This window comes from Peromyscus californicus, unplaced genomic scaffold (genome assembly GCF_007827085.1).
Source record: "Peromyscus californicus insignis strain IS unplaced genomic scaffold, ASM782708v3 Scaffold_1__1_contigs__length_55948999, whole genome shotgun sequence".
NCBI classification, from domain to species: Eukaryota; Metazoa; Chordata; class Mammalia; order Rodentia; family Cricetidae; genus Peromyscus; species Peromyscus californicus.
In genome coordinates this window covers 13465836-13484345 of record NW_026294492.1, presented here as the reverse complement: position 1 = coordinate 13484345, position 18510 = coordinate 13465836, and the positions used below count along the sequence as shown (strand labels likewise).

Below are 18510 nucleotides of genomic sequence, written 5' to 3'. Positions count from 1 at the left end.
AGCTCTTACATTCTCTTTACCTCCTCTTCTACAATGATCCTTGTGCCTCAAGGGGAGGGGTACAATTAGAGTTGTTGACAAGCGAGGTCCTATAGACTCCAAATATTACAGATTGCTGCCAGTGCTCTTGGTTATACTCCAGATCCCTCAGTCATTGGACCATTTTTTTTTTATTAGTACTATTTTTTTTTATTTTACAATACAATTCAGTTCTACATATCAGCTACGGATTCCTTTGTTCTCTCCCCTCTGCCCCCCCTCACCTTCCCCCCAGCCCACCCCCCATTCCCACCTCCTCCAGGGCAAAGCCTCCCCCAAGGACTGAGATCAACCTGGTAGACTCAGTCTAGGCAGGTCCAGTCCCCTCCTCCCAGGCCGAGCCAAGCGACCCTGTATAAGCCCCAGGTTTCAAATAGCCAACTCATGCGATGAGCACAGGACCCGGTCCCACTGCTTGGGTGCCTCCCAAACAGATCAAGCCAATCAACTGTCTCACCCACTCAGAGGGTCTGATCCAGTTGGGGGCCCCTCAGCCATTGGTTCATAGTTCATGTGTTTCCATTCGTTTGGCTATTTGTCCCTGTGCTTTGGTCTCAACAACTCTTGATCATATAAACCTTCCTCTTTCTCGCTAATTGGACTCTTGGAGCTCCACCTGGGGCCCAGCCGTGGATCTCTGCATCCGGTTCCCTCAGTCATTGGATGAGGTTTCTAGTACAACAATTAGGGTGTTTGGCCATCCTATCACCAGAGTCGGTCAGTTTGGGCTTTCTCTCAACCATTGCCAGTAGTCTATTGTGGAGGTATCTTTGTGGATTTCTGTGGACCTCTCTAGCACTTTGCTTCTTCCTATTCTCACACTGCCAGAGAATAAACATAATCACCATTCTTACCCAGCTGTGAATCGTGGCAAGACATGCCCACTTGTGCAATAGTGGCACAAGCACCATGGAAGTCACAAACAACTCTCTTATTTGTTACAGTTAATAGCATCACCATTTGTTGGACCAAGAACCTGTGATTAGATGGGTCATAGGCCATAGGAGAGAAACCACTAGTATTGTTCTTCTAAATGGATACATACTAAACTGACTCCTAATGATTTACTGCTATACCTATAGATTAATGTATCTCTCAACCCTCATGAGAGAAATTTCCATTTACAGTAGATGGTAAATAACACAGAGACCCACAATGAGCCAAGGACAGTCTTTCTCTGCATGTTGATCAGTTGTGGTTCTCTGTATTAATAACTGAATACTACAAAAAAGAAGCTCCTTTGATGCAGGTAGAGAGATGTACAGATCTACAGCTATAAATATAAGAACTCAGAAGGCAGCTTAATTACTATACCCATCCAGTAGATTAATAGTATTATGTCAACTTGTAACTAGCTAAGTCATATGCCCTAGAGAAGTATCTAATGTTTTCCATTTTTCTTCATAATTCCTAACCAGGTGGTTCTCCACCTGTGGGTCATGACTTCTTTGGGAGGGTCAAATGACCCTTTCACAGGGATCACCTAAGACCATTAGAAAACATAGATATTTACATTATAATTCATAACAGTAGCAAAAGGAGTTGTGAAGTAGAAAATGAAAATAATTTTATGGTTGGAGTCACCATAACATGAGGAACTATATTAAAGTGTCACAACATTAGGAAGGTTGAGAACCACTGTCCTAAAGTTAAATAATAATATTCTAACTCTAATTCTGAATTCAATTTCACTGTTTTACATGCACCTGAGACCATATAGTATTTTTTTTATTTCTTTACTCTTAATTCAGACTGTCTTTGATTCTATATCTCAACATTTCTGCATTAGTGACCAGAGAAGACATCTGATAGGTCTAGGGATATTCAATTAATAGCCATCTGTAGAAGAACATATGAGCTGCTAGATTATTGTTTCTATGAATAGCCAAATACCGATACTCTCCAATTGTTGATTTTCTCAAATATTGAGAAGAAATAGGAAAGTTATTCGTTTGTACTCTTGTTTGGATTTTTCACTTGGTGCACCATTCCCATGAGTTAATCAAAGGAATCTAAACACTCTAGGGAGGTCAGGACAGTCAGTTACTGCTTTCTTTGTTTTGTGAGAAGATTCCATGTCAGTGTTTTCAAAATAATATGGTATTCATTGCCTCTAGAAACACACAATCCTTATGTTGAAAATGTAATTGCAGGGAGAAAAACAGATAATCATACATCAATGTAGGGCTAAGTCATGTTTCTTTTAGAAAGTCTTAAGTGAGTTGAGAAATCTTTAAAGCAATGAACAGTAATGAGAAAGTATCAGGTATTCCTTGCTCGTATTTCACTCCTCTTTTCTCATCCATAGCTTCAAATGGCACTTGCTAGTCATTTCACTACATTAACAATGGCAAACACGGGGTCATAAAGAGGATGATGGGAAATGGAAATACTGATAATACTTCCTAACAATTATTCTATATTTTTTGCAGTGTGAAATATAGCTGTCTATTCTACTGAGAACATAAACTTCTTAAGAAAAGAAGCTGTGTTAGTTTTCTTACTCACTCTGGAGATCTAGTTTTATTACTTTGTGTGGCCTTATTAAGGTAAAGAACGCATCAAAAATCACTCTTCACAATTCCTATCAGAGGACCACAAACTCTAGACTCACTACCCACTCAAAGAACCATACCAACTTATAAAGAACAAGACAGAATGCTGCCAACAAAACTATACCAAATTTGCTATTCCTAATCAATATAAAATTATAAACATTCCTCAATGATCTGCAATAGACAGTCAAATAGGAACCCTACAAAGGGATATGACTGTTTCCTGCTACCTACACAGAGCTCATAGACAATAACAGAGCTTCAAGATCTAGCCATGCCACATATTTTAAGTAGAAGACATTTTGATTCATTGGTTCATGGGGGGTCAAATGTATCTCCCTGCCCAAAGAACAACTGTAGGTCTTCTATTAGTTCAAAGGAAAAATGAACTGTAGATAGCTCTTGCATGATGCTTGGCTTAACTGCCCCTGCCCCTCATTTCTTGCCTGAGATGTGTTAAAATACTTTGAAACTACAGTAAACCAATGAGAGTAGTTACTCACATTCAAGGACAAGGTATGAAAATCCAGTGTAAGTGTGTGTGTGTGTGTGTACGTGTGTATGTGTGTACGCACGTACATGCATATAAGTGCCCACATGTGGACACAAGGATAAAGGAGGAGGAAATAATGGGGTTACTGGGTTGGTTTGTATTTTCTCAGTGAATTATGGCCAGCTACCCAGCAGTCTGACCAACTAATGTGCATCTCATTTAATGTAATAATATACATTAAGACCTGTCAAGCCCTATTGTGGAAAATGAAGAACTGCACATTGTACCACTTCATATGGAAGTCTGCATATGGAACCCTTTAAGGGTTCTTAAGAGACCCATTGGGGTTTCTAATTATTGTGAAACATCTCCTGGAATCCAGGGAGAGAGGGCTCTTGGCAGAATTGCTTCTGCCATTTCAAATGTTCACTGTGAAAATAATTAGATGATGAGATTTAGACAGAAACCGCTAACGAATATTTTCTTAAGTCTCCTTTTTTCCCCCTTTTTAATGTACAGAAAATGAAACTCTGAAATCAGCAAGCACAAAAGGAAAACAATATGGTGCAATGCATTCTGGGGGTGGGGCTGGGGCCTCTGCTTTTTTTCTGACTTTAATGCTTGGCTTCCTGCGGTTACAGTGGGGGGGATTTTTTTCATTTTTTGAACATTATACAATCCTGTTGAAAATTGGAGCGAGGGTTGTTTTTTTAAACTTCTGTTCTGACTTTCTAAAGTTGAGCAAGTCTCCATTGTTCCCCGAAGATTACACCCGTTCCTTCAGAGGGAACCCTGACATTAGAGAAACGTGCTTTAATCAAGCCTTAAAGTTATCTCCCCCCCCACACACACACACATACAGACCAAGCCCAAGCAGAACCAGAGAAACCCGTCCTCTGTAACTACAAGCCGAGCTAGCATGAATCCAATTAGGAACCATCACTTGTACCCATGACATAGAACATATTTGTTCAATTAAAACAAACAAATACGATTAGGAGTTTACAAAGCCATGCTTAGGGGAAGATGGACATTTCAAAAGAAATGCAGGGTTAAGAAGGACGTGGTCGTGATAAAAGTAAGTTGCATGAAATGAGAAAGGTGAACTTAACAAATGGCGACACCGGAGTCAGATCCCATACACAGCCAACAGAGTCTTGGCTTGGTCACATCGAGTTTGATCGCGACTTCCCTGGAGCAGGCAGGCTTCACACACATGCAGCTGAAGGCTGCCCTCCAGATCAGAGATTTGGTCCTGCTCTTTGAAGATTTACTCCATCTTAATTCACAGGCTAGGGGAAAGTAGCACAAGCCTTGATGCTAGTTTCTCCCAATGCAAGCTGCTCATATCCAAGGTCCTTACATTTCTTTTACTGTACTTCAGATTAAGGAAGGATCTCTTTACCCTAAAGACCTTCAACACTGGACTGTGGAGAGACTGTGCCCTGTGCCAACCCATATTCTTCTGTCACCTCTAGGTCCACATTCATCAGATGCTTGAGGATTCACTCCTCAAACTTAATTCACAACTAGTGGGGAGATTTGCTTTAGTCCTTTACTTGGTCAAAATGGATTTTTATCAGTATCTTTTAAATGTGGGGGTTTTTTTCAAATAATAACTAAAATAAATCACTTTTCCCTTCCTCTTTCCAAGCTCCATTCCCTAATGCTCCCTCCCTTCAAATACTCCCATGACCTGCTCTCACTTTCTATTTTTCTTGATTATTCTCTCCCCCCTCTCTTTCTCTCTCTCAGAAACACATGTGCAACTTGTTGATTCTGTATAATATTGCTTGTATGTATATGATTTCAGCACTGACTGTTCAATGTTGGATTACCAACTAGGGGGCCACCATTGCACCTTTTGGGATATGTTGCCATATCACCATTGTTGTGGTTCATAGCCTTCATTGCTGGTTAGTACTATTGATTTCTTCCATTCCTTGACAACTTACATATAACCTTCTGGTATGAACATAATATCAGGACATATGAACATGAACACCTTCTGGTATTACCACAGGCAGGAGGTGTTCAGGTCGATGCAGCTCAAATCCACTGAGGGTGTAGTTTCTTCATCAATAGGGACTTACTCTCAGCCTCTGGGAAGCAATTGTTGTTGGCTTTGATAAAATTCTTTTTGATACTAGTCCAGTGCCTAGTACAGTTTAGGCTTCCAATTAATATTAATATTGGTCATTTCCTACCAGACTTTTCACCATCATCTAGGATGGCCTGTGTCAGATGTCCAATAAGCAGTATTTCAGGTGTAGTACTTAAATACAAACAAAGGCTGTTTGTAGGGAATTGTTTATTATGAGGATGGAAATGTTAGGGAATACCCAGAACAATATTAATATGGGCTTAGCTAGTGCTTGCCATGTGCACATTGATCATGTATCTATTAAAATTTGGTAATGCTGTCAATCACACAGAAACGACTTTGCAGCTCTGCGGTGCCATTTTGTGTGTGTTTGTAAACATATGGAACAAGGGAAAAGTGTTAGTTTCACAAAACCCACCACTAGTTCTCTATGTTTCTGTCTCCCTCAGGATGTTAGGTATCATGATCAACGCATATTTGATCCCATACTTCCTGGCCAGAGGTCTTCACTGAATTACCGTTTCTGAATTTGTGAGGAATTCAGCATCAACAAAGGTATATTAAACACCTAATAAAAGCCAGGCTTTCTTATAGGTGCTGAGTGGTAGACAAAATAGCTGACACCCTTGACCTCAGAGAGATTAAAGACTACTGTGGAGAATCAGACAAAGTGTGTATGTCTTTATATGCATGCATATACATGGTGGTAAGTCCTTTGGAAAAGAAGCAGGATAATTGTGTAGTGAGTACACAATATGGCATGCTCACACCTGTTATGTGCTCTATGTTATCTAGCCACTATCCCTGTACAGAATAATATGCAAATCACTGTTATCAAAGACCTGGTGGACGCGTAAAAGGAAAGAGACATGGCAAAATATAGAGCATGCTAGATGATAACGTGCCAACAGGGGGAAAGGAAGATAAGATGGGTGTACCATAGGAGAGTTACGTCAGGAGCACCTTCAGTAGACTACATGCAAAAGTCAACATCTGTAAATGATGAAAAGGCACGGGCTGGCAGAAGCACAGAGGGATATTTTCAGATAGGTTGGGATGTCAGTCTTTAGATGGCAACACAATGTCTGTCCACTTTCCCGATTGAAACACACCTTGGTTGTTTGTGCTAGGAGAGGTGACTATGGGATCGAGCCATCTCCCTGCTGCTCTATGGCATCTTTTTGTTTCTAGCCTGATAAAGCCCATTTTGTCTTCCTTTGATGCCTTTCAGGAACCAGGAGTTCATTTTGGATTTTGACATTTTTATCTCAAATGTATTCAGCTTTTGTTGGTATAGAGTCTCCATATTTTATTAGCAATAAAACATTTTAAATGCAAAACACAAATTGGATCAGTCGCCCAAGGCCATATTGAACTGTGCTATATCTTATTCAATCCTAAAGGCAATCTTGCAAGCAAGATTTTACCAGAAGATCAGTTTATAAGTGTGAAAGTTGAGAATCTGAACTGCTAAGTGCATCCATCATCACATACTGGTCATGAGATTGCATGTAATTTAGTAAATGCCAGCATATTTCCGATGCCAAGTCTACGTCCCTATCCCACCCTCGCCTCCATTCCAGAGTCTACCGATAGAGACTTCTAACTACATCCCAATATCCAACTTCCTTTTCATTTCTTAGTAGCAAAATATCCATATTATATGACATAGAGACATAACCACCATGTGAATTTTTTTCCAGAGTAACTTGTTAAGGAGTCACCCATGTGATCGGGGGAGCAGTCTCTGTGTGGAGAGTGCTAGAGTGCTATTTTGGGGGTCGGACTCCATTAAGAGATTATAGGATTCTGTGTGTTCACTGCTTTCTCTTCCTTCTCTGCAATGCAGATTTGATAGCAAGACTTGCAGCTGCCATCTCGTGATCTTGAGGATGGATGCCATGTGCTAAGGATAGTGGAACTGAAAGATGAAAGCATCCCGGTACATCGATGATAGCATATGTCTGTCACACTCTCCCTGGCCTGTCTCCCTCCTGACTTCTGATCAACAGAAAAGTAATAGCCCTGCTAACTTAAGACACTCCTATCTCACATCATTCTTAGCAATAGTCAGATGCAAGTTTTAACTCATACAACCCTTTCTGATGTATAATATGGAATGATAAGATGTGACAGACCTGTTTTTGCCAGGTCACATTTGTGTAGTAATTATGAAAAACTCTTTGCTTCAAAGGGAAAGAAACTTTTATGTGGAATGCAGTGTTTGGCACATGGAACATATTCATGGAAAACCATATTGAATAAATGGAGTAATAATGTTCTGTCAAACCAGATTTCTAAATGATTGACCTCAGCATGAAAGTGTGCTCACTGGGGTCTAATTCCTGACTGGAAAATATATCCAAGACATCTCGTCTGAACATGACCAAGATATTTTGTCTAGAGGGAAGAATGACCTCTCTTCTATGGTGAGCTTTGCCTTTTAATTGCCTTTATAGTCTTTACTTCTGCACTCTTGCTATCCTTGTTCTGAGAGAAGGAATTTTTCTGTGATTGAAATTTCAACAATCCTGGCACTCCTGAAATATTTTGTAAGCAGATCCATGTCTAGGCATAGTTTTAATTGGTTTTTGTTTTCAGGAGTCACAAAAACAGTACTTATTTTATTGCCCACATAGCTTCCTTTAAGTGAAAAGATCATAATGCCTCAGTGGTCACGAGCAATTTTTGTACCACACTAACTCAATAATAGCTCTTTTGCTCTATGGGTCCAAACTGATCTATATTATTACTAAGTCTGTCCATGTGGCCTACAGCTCCTGCTGAAATTTCTTAACTGTTTCAGTAAATTCAGTTCTGATGACATGGCCTGCAAGAGATAAAACAGAGAACAGTATGGCTTCACATCCTGAGAGCAGAGGAGCTTCTCAAAGACTTAAAATCGGGGATCTATTCATCCTCCAGATATCAGACATTCTTCATAAAGGACTGCAGCTCGGTTCAGTTTTTCCAAAAGTAACTGCTCTTACATTTGCCAAAACTGTCATCTGTATGCCTCAGATTATTACTCGATAAACACCAGATCTCCCTGTGTTTTCAGGTGGTATCCAGTCCTGTTTTCTTCCAAGAGAATCAATAATATGTTCCATTGAGACCAGAATCTAAGGGTCTCTGGCATTGAACATCACATGCCACTTCTGACCTCAGACTCACAGGTGAATATGGAAGGCAGAAGCAGGTCTGTTTGTATTTCCTATGACCTATCTCTTAAAACAGTCCCTGGTCTATTTCCCAATCCAATCAAACTTAGTTGAAGTCAATAAATTTTGGAAAACTGATTATTTAAAATACAGTTGTAGGTGAGGTAAGGGTTGTAAAACTTAACCAGAAGAAGATCCTATTCTTCAAAATGGACTTTAAAATGTATCCTTGTGAACTATTTCATGTGTTCTTGTTTCCATTGCAAACCAGATGTGTTCCTGCACACCTCTCAACTGAGAGATTCTAGAACTGTACCTGTAGCATTCTAGAATTCAGCATTATTTTGTTCAAGATAAGTTAATAGAACTGTAAGAAATATTTATGTTTCTGACCCTGTGGTAACTCCAAAAATAAAACATATTCCCTGCCCTCTAGAAACTATTAGGTTAAGAAAACAAAGCACATATAATCCTGTCAGGTATCAATTCAACTACTTAAAGCAGATGGCTTGGAAGTACCTGCAAAGCAGCACGACACTCTGACATTGCCTGTAGAAGGGACCTCCACTGAGGTTCCTCTAGGAAAGCCTAAGTCTGTTAAGAATAGTGACCTGCAAGCCCAAAGTGATGAGTTAGCATTGCATAGAGCAGTTAATACAGTGCTACTTCCTGCTTTCCAGCATTTCCTTGGAAGCTGTCATGGTTCATATGAATGTTGGATCAACTCAAAAACAAATCTCTGGAAACTGCTGTGAGAAGAGTTCCTCAATGAAGATGAGATGAAAAGACCATCCTATCTATGGGCAGCACTGTTCTGGGGTACAGGCTCTGGAATGAGAATGGAGAAGACTAGTTGAGCACTTGCAGCCTTCCCTACTTCCTGACCTCTGATGCAACGTGACCAGCTGCATCCATGATGCTCCTACCATCGAGTCTTCTCCTTCATGACAGATTGCATGCTTTCCAACTGGACGCAAAATACAAATGGTATTTTTGTCACAAAACCCAGAACAGGGATTTGACCAAGAAGACATCTCACACAATCCAACTTCAGCCAGTAAGCTGAGTGAGGCCAATGGGAAAATAGATGTTTTTCAAAAGCTTGCATGTCATTAGTCATCGCCTTTTTCATCTTTTTCTGATCTTGAAATATGATGTTGAGGGAAGGGGCAGTCAGCATGATGTAGACATGAGAGCTGGAGCACTTGGAGATCAAATGTCCATCAGCATATGGTATATGAGATCACTACAGAGTGGCTTGCCATTCTTCACTTGGCTGTCATCCCAACATCATGTCATGGTGTATTCCCTCAAATCATGATCTCCTTTAGAAATCAAGAACTTGACCCCTGAGCTTCTAACTTTGTTAGAAAATAAGTCTGTTCTGGAATAAACCACCACTGCTCACATATTCTGTTACTTACATAATAAAGCCTTCTTTTGTGTGTGTATATGTAATGTATGCATGTGATGAGTGTGCCTCTGCATATACATTTTTTATATGTATGGGATCACATGTGTGTACATACATGTGGAGGCAGGAGTTTGACATCAGGTATCTTTTTTGATAACTCATCAACCTATATATTGGAATAGGGTCTCTTGTTTGAGCCCAGAGTTCACCAATTCAGGTAGTCTAGGTAGCCACCTCACTCCCATTCACTGGGATTACAGATGAGCACTAAGCCCACCTAGTATTTATGTGGAACTGAGGAGCTAAACCCTAGTCTTCACCTGACACACACACAGCTAGGACTTTACTCACTGAGATATCTCCTTGACCCCAATAATAGCTTGCTAATTCCCACAATGTGGTGGATTATTTGGTCCAGAACAGGCTGTGAGGAGTAAACTTCTTTAGCATCATGGTCAACAATGATTTACTTTAACACTTGCCATCTACATCCATACCTACCATGAATGCCTCAACTATCTTCATTAAGTGAAGAAAAAAATAATACCTCTTGCTAACCATGTGGCCACGCTGTAACCCCAATACCCAGGAAGCTAAGAAAGGAGGATTTTCATGAATTTGGGCCATGTTGGGTTATATAGTGAGTTCCAGGGTAGTATGGGCTACAACATATGATCTAGTCTCAAGGAACAAGAAGAATATCCAAGTTTTGAATCATTTTGCCTCTTTCCAAGAGTGAGGGAGAAGTTTTATTGGGATATCCAAGTAGTATAACACCATTACCTTCCATGTCCTACTGGCTTGTGGTCAAGGAAACAAGAAGTCAGTGGGTAAGTTGAGCATGAGCCCTTATTAGCTCATGCCAAGATGCCCAGAAGTAAAAGTGCTCACTGTGACTTTTTCAACTGGCAATGCAAAATAATGCTTTTTTTATTTCTCTCTAAGAGTACAGATTTGTACTCTGAACTCCCACAGTTGTGGAACTAGCCACATTCTAATAGAAATGTACTTTAAACTGAGTTACACTGGTCTGCCCTCATCTGGTAGCAATCGTCAGGTACGAGAAAGAGTCATTGATAGGATCTTAAGGAACATCTTCCTATTGGCTGTGCTTGTAAGTCCCCATTGTACACATGGCAGTGACTTGCTACAGTGTGAACTTCAGGGAATCTGACTGAGAGCAAAACTCACACCTATATCAACACTCTTCATGTTGCACTCACTAGAAGGAGACATTCTCAATCACCCTACCTAACTACTATTTCATGTTTCAATTTTCCATTTATTAGGATAGCGTACATCTTATTATTTAATTTTAGGTAAGAATCTGGGACATTGTTTGTTATAGACCAACCTGGGCTACTGACTGCAGCCACATGGCTTTGGGTCCAGAGTTCTCCCAAGCTTTAATATTCAATAACTCTGCAGTTTTTTCTATGAGTTTTGTGAAACTGTGACCAAAATATCTGACAAATAAACTTAAAAATGGAATTATTTGTTTTGCCTCATGGTTTTAGAGATTTAAACCCATGGTGAGCTGGCTCCATTAATTTGGGTATGAAAAATGGCGAAACATCATGGCAGCAAGAATATGTGGAAGAGGAAGCTATTTGTTTCTTGGTAGTCGGGAAACACTGAAAGATGAAGAAAAGGGATCAGGGGCCAACTATGACTAATATTTCCTCCAACTAGATCCCATCGCCTAAAGCCTCCACCACTGGAAAATACCTTTACCAACTGGAGACCAAGCATTCAACACTGGAACCTGAGAGTCCCGCTCCATGTTCAAATCCTAACAGTCACATACACGGATGCTATTTTATTTGTTTTAAAAATATCAAACGAATAGAACATGTTTAGTCGGGAGAAATGAAGAAGAGAGAAGACATTGTATCTTTTCCACTCAGACTAAGACCTAGTTCTCTGAAGGCAGAATTAGGAGTAAAGGCTTTAAATCCATAAGGTTCTAGATAAATTCTAGAAAACACTTCAAAAATGTTGATTAGAGCAACAGTCATTATAGAGAATGCTTGAATGGTCACTTCCATGATACATATCCTGTCAAGGGCAATGCTCTGATAGCAACAAACTATGGGTCGCACTATGTACTAACAGTATCAAAGGGCCATACGCATTTTATCCACAGGTCAAATAGTGGAGTCTCTGTTTTTCACATTTTATTATTTTGGTCACAGTTTTAAGATGAAGAAAGTTGAGACCACTTGTCTCAATGTACCTAGGATACATGAATTTCAAAACTAGGAATATGAACCATAGAATCCACTACTGAGCAATACCAGCTCCCAAATGAAAACATAGAGGAATGAGTACATCAGGAAATGTCAAAAAAATTCAATCACATTCCTAAATAATAATTTCTTTTGAAATTATAATTACACTGTTTCCTATTTTTCTTTTCTTCTTTCCAACCCTTTCCATGTAGTTTTCTTGCTCTCTCTCTCTCTCTCTCTCTCTCTCTCTCTCTCTCTCTCTCTCTCTCTCTGTGTGTGTGTGTAATTCATGGAATCTTTTACTCAGGGCTACTGAACTCGTGGATCTTGGAGGTAAACCCACAACCACCACTTGACTAAACCAGTATAATTGCTAACTACATTCTAAATATTTATCCTTATACCCACAGATAAATGTAGTTCTCACCCCTCATCAAAGAAACTTCTCTTTGCAACAGATGGAGACCATTACAGAAAACCACAACCGATCAAAATGCAGAGAACAAGAGATCACGTGGTGCCCAGTCTCAACTGATACATCTACAGCACCATCACATTTAAAAGATCATGGCAAGTCAATTTACCTTATATATCTCTCTTCAGTCCATGAAGGGGAGTTAACATCATTCATTCCATACTTTCTTTTACCAGACACACAGGACCAAAATTATGTTCTTAAAGCCATCTCCCCTCCCACCCAACTTCACCACAAGGGAATCCCTTTCCTTTGGTTAAAACATCTCTGCATCTCCTTGGCATATCCTTAGAGATAAAGATGGCAGTTTATAGTTTTGGCATCCAGATAACTTAAGTCTCTGCATCCATTATGTTGTAATAATACATCTAGAACTTCCAAAAGAGGATGCTCATTCTTGTTAGTTTGTGACTATTGTTGCTTCTAGGCTGAGAACTCTTAGTGAATTTTCTGAGCACTGCTTCTTCATGTTTTCTGACTGTTTGGACTCTGTATATAGAACATAAATTATGGACTAACTACTGTTCTAAATACTGAGAGGTAGCTTTTGACATTAAGAAGTGTATAAATAGCCGGGCGGTGGTGGCGCACGCCTTTAATCCCAGCACTCGGGAGGCAGAGCCAGGCAGATCTCTGTGAGTTCAAGGCCAGCCTGGGCTACCAAGCGAGTTCCAGGAAAGGCGCAAAGCTACACAGGGAAACCCTGTCTCAAAAAAAAAAGTGTATAAATAGACAAGGAGAGAAAATTCACAAACAGGCAATGTTGTTGTGTAAGTTGGAGGTCTGATGGCAAGTCCTGTAGAACAGGTGGAAACTGTAGGAGGCTAATATCTCCAGAAGAGAGGCTTGTCACTATGACTCAGGGAGGCCTGTGATGCTGTCTGGTATGGGAAGTGAGGGTGGACAATAATGTGAACACTATAGGGATTTCCAACATTATCAGTCCATTATTCAGTGACTGATAATGTGGGAAATAAGAAACTCTTGAAATGTTTCTGAATTCTTTAAATTTTTTTCTTTTTGATTCATATGCAATACATTGTGATCATATACTTTCCACTAATTCAACTTCTCCACAATCCTCTCTATTGAAATGTAATGGTGATTTTCAAAGTCAGGTTCACATTCTAGAATTCCACAGCAGAGAGAATGAAAAAAAAAAAAGATTGATAATTGGGTAGCAAGATGGGAATGAAGTAAGGAAACCAGTGTGTGGAGTTTTAGTGAGCTGGGCTAACAAAATAACAGTGCAGAGGAAGAGATGTGCCTGGATTTAAGAACCGTGTGAGGCTCTGTAGTGTCTCTTCATTCTTATCTGTCCTTTTGAGGCTTGTCTATATTCGGGAACCTGTTAATCAATGCTGATTCTGCCTAGTCTTTACTAGAATGAGTATTTAATCTGTTCCATGAACCTTTCTCAACCCACTTAGATGCATCGCATGCCCAACGTTGCTACTGTAGGAGGCATTCATTAGTTTCTACGCTAATCCTGAAATTATGGACAAGCTGAGGTTATTCTTTTACTGGTCCACAGTTGCAATGCCAGAAAGCCAAAAATGATCATAAAACCCAAGTCTCTCCACAGGTTTGAGCAAACCAGGTTGGCTGTAGAATGGGACCTGAATTGATGTGAAATCTTAATAGGGACACTCGAGCATATTATCACAGGTATATTAATATCTTGGCTCATAAGGTGCTGAGACAGCAAGTCCTGTGTGTCCCTCTGGCACGATATTGCTAATCGGGATCATTGTCCCATATCTATGTCAACCCTTACGGCTGTAATACTATAAAATCAGCTGTTTCCATCAGTTGGACTGCACAGCTCAAAGCCGCATCCTCTAAATCTCCACAAGGGATTCCATGAAGACAGCAGCTGCTGTGTGTACAGTCCACAGAGATAGCTCTGCCAATTAACAAAATTTATATATGCAATTTCAAAGACCTCTTTAACCTTTGCACTGATATTTCAAAGCAACAGTTTATTCAATTAAAAGGAAACATTTAAAAAACAGATAATATTTTTTACAGTATCTTAGCAACAGGTGATTGAAGCCATGCCTAGTATGAAAGACTTGAGGCGTTGCCAGAAGGGCCACATACTAGCGTTATCTTCCTTTTTAACAAATGGAATAAATCTAATATTGTTTTGGACAAGCTGTGCTGCATTACATCATAGTGTGAAATCCTGACAACAGAACTGTGATGGGAAGAACACTCAGAAGGTGAAGGTGGAGTCCCACAGACCCTTACAGCATTTCATGGGGAAAGGAAATGCTCCGTGCATCCCCATGCCTCGGCTGCAACTCTAGTGCCCGAGACAAATTCATTGTCACAATACAGGTAGTTCAGAGCTCAGCTGTCTAGCTGGAAACCTCTGAGGCAGAGAGCTCTGTCCTCACTTCTGTCACTCATTTGAGAATTCTTCATTGCAGAAAGTTTTACCTCTGGATTATAGGTAGAAAATATTTATTTCATTTTAGGGGACTAAACAGGGAGTAGAATTAGTTTGGGTTCTGAACCCTGGGCATAAACCTCTCTATTGGGTTTAGGATCTAGAACATACAAAGAATTTTTTTAAAGCAAACGTTAAGAAAACAAACAACCCAATTAAATATTGGTGCCTGGTACTGAAGAGCGTTATTAAAAGAAGAAATACAAATAACTAAGAAAAGTGTTTTCAATGTTCAGCAGCCTTAGCCAGTAGGGAAGTGCACATTGAAATTATTTTGAGTTTTATCTTTTCCCTTTCAGGATGGCTAATACAAAAAATAATAATAATACTGACCACAAATGCTAGCATGGATGTAGGGAAAGAACACTTATTTATTGGTGTTAGGGGCACAAACTGGAACATCCAGTATGGAAATCAGTGTGGATATTGCTCAAAAAGCTAGAAGTAAAGTGAACATGTTACTCAGTTATACCATTCCTGGGCATGTGCCCAAAGGACCCTATGTCCTGCTGTGGAGAAAACTGTCTATCTATGCTCACTACCACCCTCACATTAGCCAGGAAATGGAAATAGCTTAGATGTTCACCCCCAATGAATAGACAAGAAATATTTACTGCACATACACAATGGAATGTTACTCAACTGTAAAGAGAAGTGAAATTTGCAAGTAAATGGATGGAGCTAGAAATAATTATTTGAGCAATAATGCAGATCCAGGAAGACAAACAACACATTTTCTTTCATATGCCGATACTAGCATTGACTGTTTAGATGTGTGTGTTTCTGTTGGAGTACCCATGGAAGCCAAGAAACTACTAAAAGACTGCAAGAGAATTTCAAGGGAGGGGAATAGAAGGCAGGTAGTATGAATGTGGAAAAGGGGGTAATGGAACAGGAAGAGTTAAATGAGTTGGGGAACTGGGGGCCAAAGTAGATTATGGAATAAAGATAAGGATAATGAAATAAGGACATTTTAAAATGCCATATAGAACCATGCCATAGAAACGTCATAGATACACACGTAGACATAAATAAAATCAAAAGGATTTAAGTAGACTATTTGGGAGTGGAGAGAGAGAGAGGGAGAGAGAGAGGGAGCGAGGGAGAGAGGGAGAGAGAAAGGAGAGGGGAAGGGAGAAGAAGAAAGAGAGAGAGAGGAGAAGAAAAAAGGAAGGAAGAGGAAGGTAAGGAAGAGGAAAGGAAGAGAAGGGAAAGGAAGGGGAGGGGAAGGGAAGGGGAGGGGGAAAGGGAGAGGAAGGGAAGGGAGGGGAAGGGGAAGGGGGAGTGAAGGGAAGGGAAGGGAATGGAAGGGGAATGGGGAGGGAGGGGGAAGGGAATGGAAGGGGAATGGGAAGTGAAGGGAATGGAAGGGGAAGGGGAAGGGGAAGGGAAGGGGAATGGGAAGGGAAGGGAAGGGAAGGGAAGGGAAGGGGAAGGGAGGGGGAAGGGAATGGAAGGGAGAGGGAAGAGGGGAGGGGGAGGGGGAGGGAAGGGGAAGGGGAAGGATAGGGGGGAGGGGAAGGGAAAGAAAAGAAAAGAAAGGAAAGAAGCCCAGTGTCAGATATGGTTACATCTTTTTGGAGTTGTTGGTAAGTGTGGTACATATAGTTCCATAGGTTCTTTCCCTAAACACTAAAATCTGCTGCTATTATTTTGTCCCTGAACATTAAAAAACTGCTGCTATTACTCTTGACTACCCTCTAGAACTTGATGACAAGACCTTACTGTTTAACAAATTTAAGGCATAGGACATGACTTAAACCAACCTGATCCAGACTAGGAAGCTTCATCTATACTAGCTAGTTTCTATAGTGCTGAAAGTTGCTATGGTACTACCGGAGAGAAAGGTCATCATCTTCTCATCTAAATATAAAGCTAAAATAATGACCTGTCTGGCAAGATATACCCACCAATGCAATAGTGGGATGAACGTATTAAACATTACAATGTGAAATGATGTTAACCATGTTTCTGCTTAAAGTTCACTCTCTAAGATGGAACTCATGGCTAGTACCATCAGTGGGCTGGATCACAAGGGAGAACTTAATACTGTTACTCAGTCAAGTGGACATTATAATAAACTGCTCCGTTAAGTTTTTATCTTTATAGTCACAGACTATTGGATCCCTCAACTCTCATTAGAGAAGCTTCTTTTGCAGTACGTGGTGATTAATACAAAGATCCATAGCTGGTCAACATTCAGAGATCAAGAAACTAAGGAGTACTTGACTCTAAACAGAACATCTATATCACATCTTCCCCTGGAACCTGAGATTCGGGGATAATCTCATACGAGGGGACAGAAAGAGTGTAAGATATAGGAGAGTGGATGCATGCAGCAAAATAGTATTTGCTGGATGTGACAAGGACTTTATATACATGAACTCACAGTGGCTGTGATTGTATGCAGAAGACTTGAACAAGATCAAGACATAGAACATTCCTAAGATGGGCAGGGGAGAGGTTCATGAAGTTGTATATGGGACGACTCATCCCTAACGGGCTTGAGGGCCACATGGCTCAAACAAGTAAAAAAGTACTTTCTGAGAGCCAACCTGGGTCTGCCTGATGGTCTTAGCAACAGCAGCTGAAACATGATCCAGAGATGACCTGGACCAATGAGAGGCAGCCATGTCACGCCAGCTGATGCATATTCATCAGACCTCCCCCCCAAGGGTGGGATGGAGGGTATATAAGGCTTGCCTCTTCTTGAATAAACTGAGCTTGTTGTTTCGACATTCTTCCCGGAGTCTTTGTGGTTTGACTCTGTGCCTACTTGACCCCCGACCCCCAAAGGGAACAACAGCAAGGACCCTACTACAGTTGTATGCCTAACTGTGGAGTTTTTCAGCAATTGATAGCTGATGGGAGGGGGAGAGTCAGTTTTCTTCAGGGATGTGGTCCTTGAAAGATGACATGTGCTCCAATAGATGACCCTATACTCATGCATATGCAGGCATCACTGAGTGGATTTAGGGCTGCTTTTTAAGAGCACATGAACTCTCTAAGGAAATTAAGTGGGTGATGTGAGAGACACGGAAATGGAGAGAATGGAGAATGGGGAAATGTATTTCATCAAATCCCATTATCCACATGTAAACAATTCCCAGACAATAAAAAAGCTGCTGACATAAAAGTTAAAATAAAATAAATCACTCTTTCCATCGGTCATGGGACAAGCAGCAAGCCTGATACTTATTTCACAGTATAAGCCGTGAATTCATACAAGCAAAGAGAGAGGAAGAGTTTCTGGGTAGCAAGTGTGTTTGTTAGTAAAGGCTACTCAGAGTTTCTTTAAAAAAACAAACACTTCCACCCTTGGGTATTTTCATGAAAGTTGGTGGAAGAAGAGATGATCAATAAAAAACATATTTTTAAAAATTATCAATGAAAGTCTCTATATACTCTCCAGAACATCTTCAGTCAATAACAGTTATCAAATCTACATTTCCTATAGCTCCCTAGTATATAGAACAACTTCATATATTCCCTGGATGAATGAGATTATACATATTGAAAAGCTATGATAGCATGGTTATATATTTGTGGACAGCATATTGTAGTAATTATTATTATAAATACT

General features: G+C 40.2%; 1 long non-coding RNA gene across 2 annotated transcripts in view; it reads left to right on the top strand.

The window, feature by feature from the left end:
• The window catches only part of LOC128115166 (uncharacterized), a 125063-nt gene extending 113806 nt beyond the window's left edge, over positions 1–11257 (top strand). Inside the window, exons 4-8 of one of the 2 annotated variants that reach the window (XR_008220028.1) lie at positions 5641–5746; positions 7041–7133; positions 7386–7620; positions 8253–8367; positions 9033–11257. This is a non-coding gene — a long non-coding RNA (uncharacterized LOC128115166). Of the gene's footprint in view, positions 1–5640; positions 5747–7040; positions 7621–8252; positions 8368–9032 lie in introns of both variants that reach the window. The other variant, XR_008220027.1, reaches the window with a different exon arrangement.
• The last annotated feature ends 7253 nt before the right edge of the window (positions 11258–18510 follow it).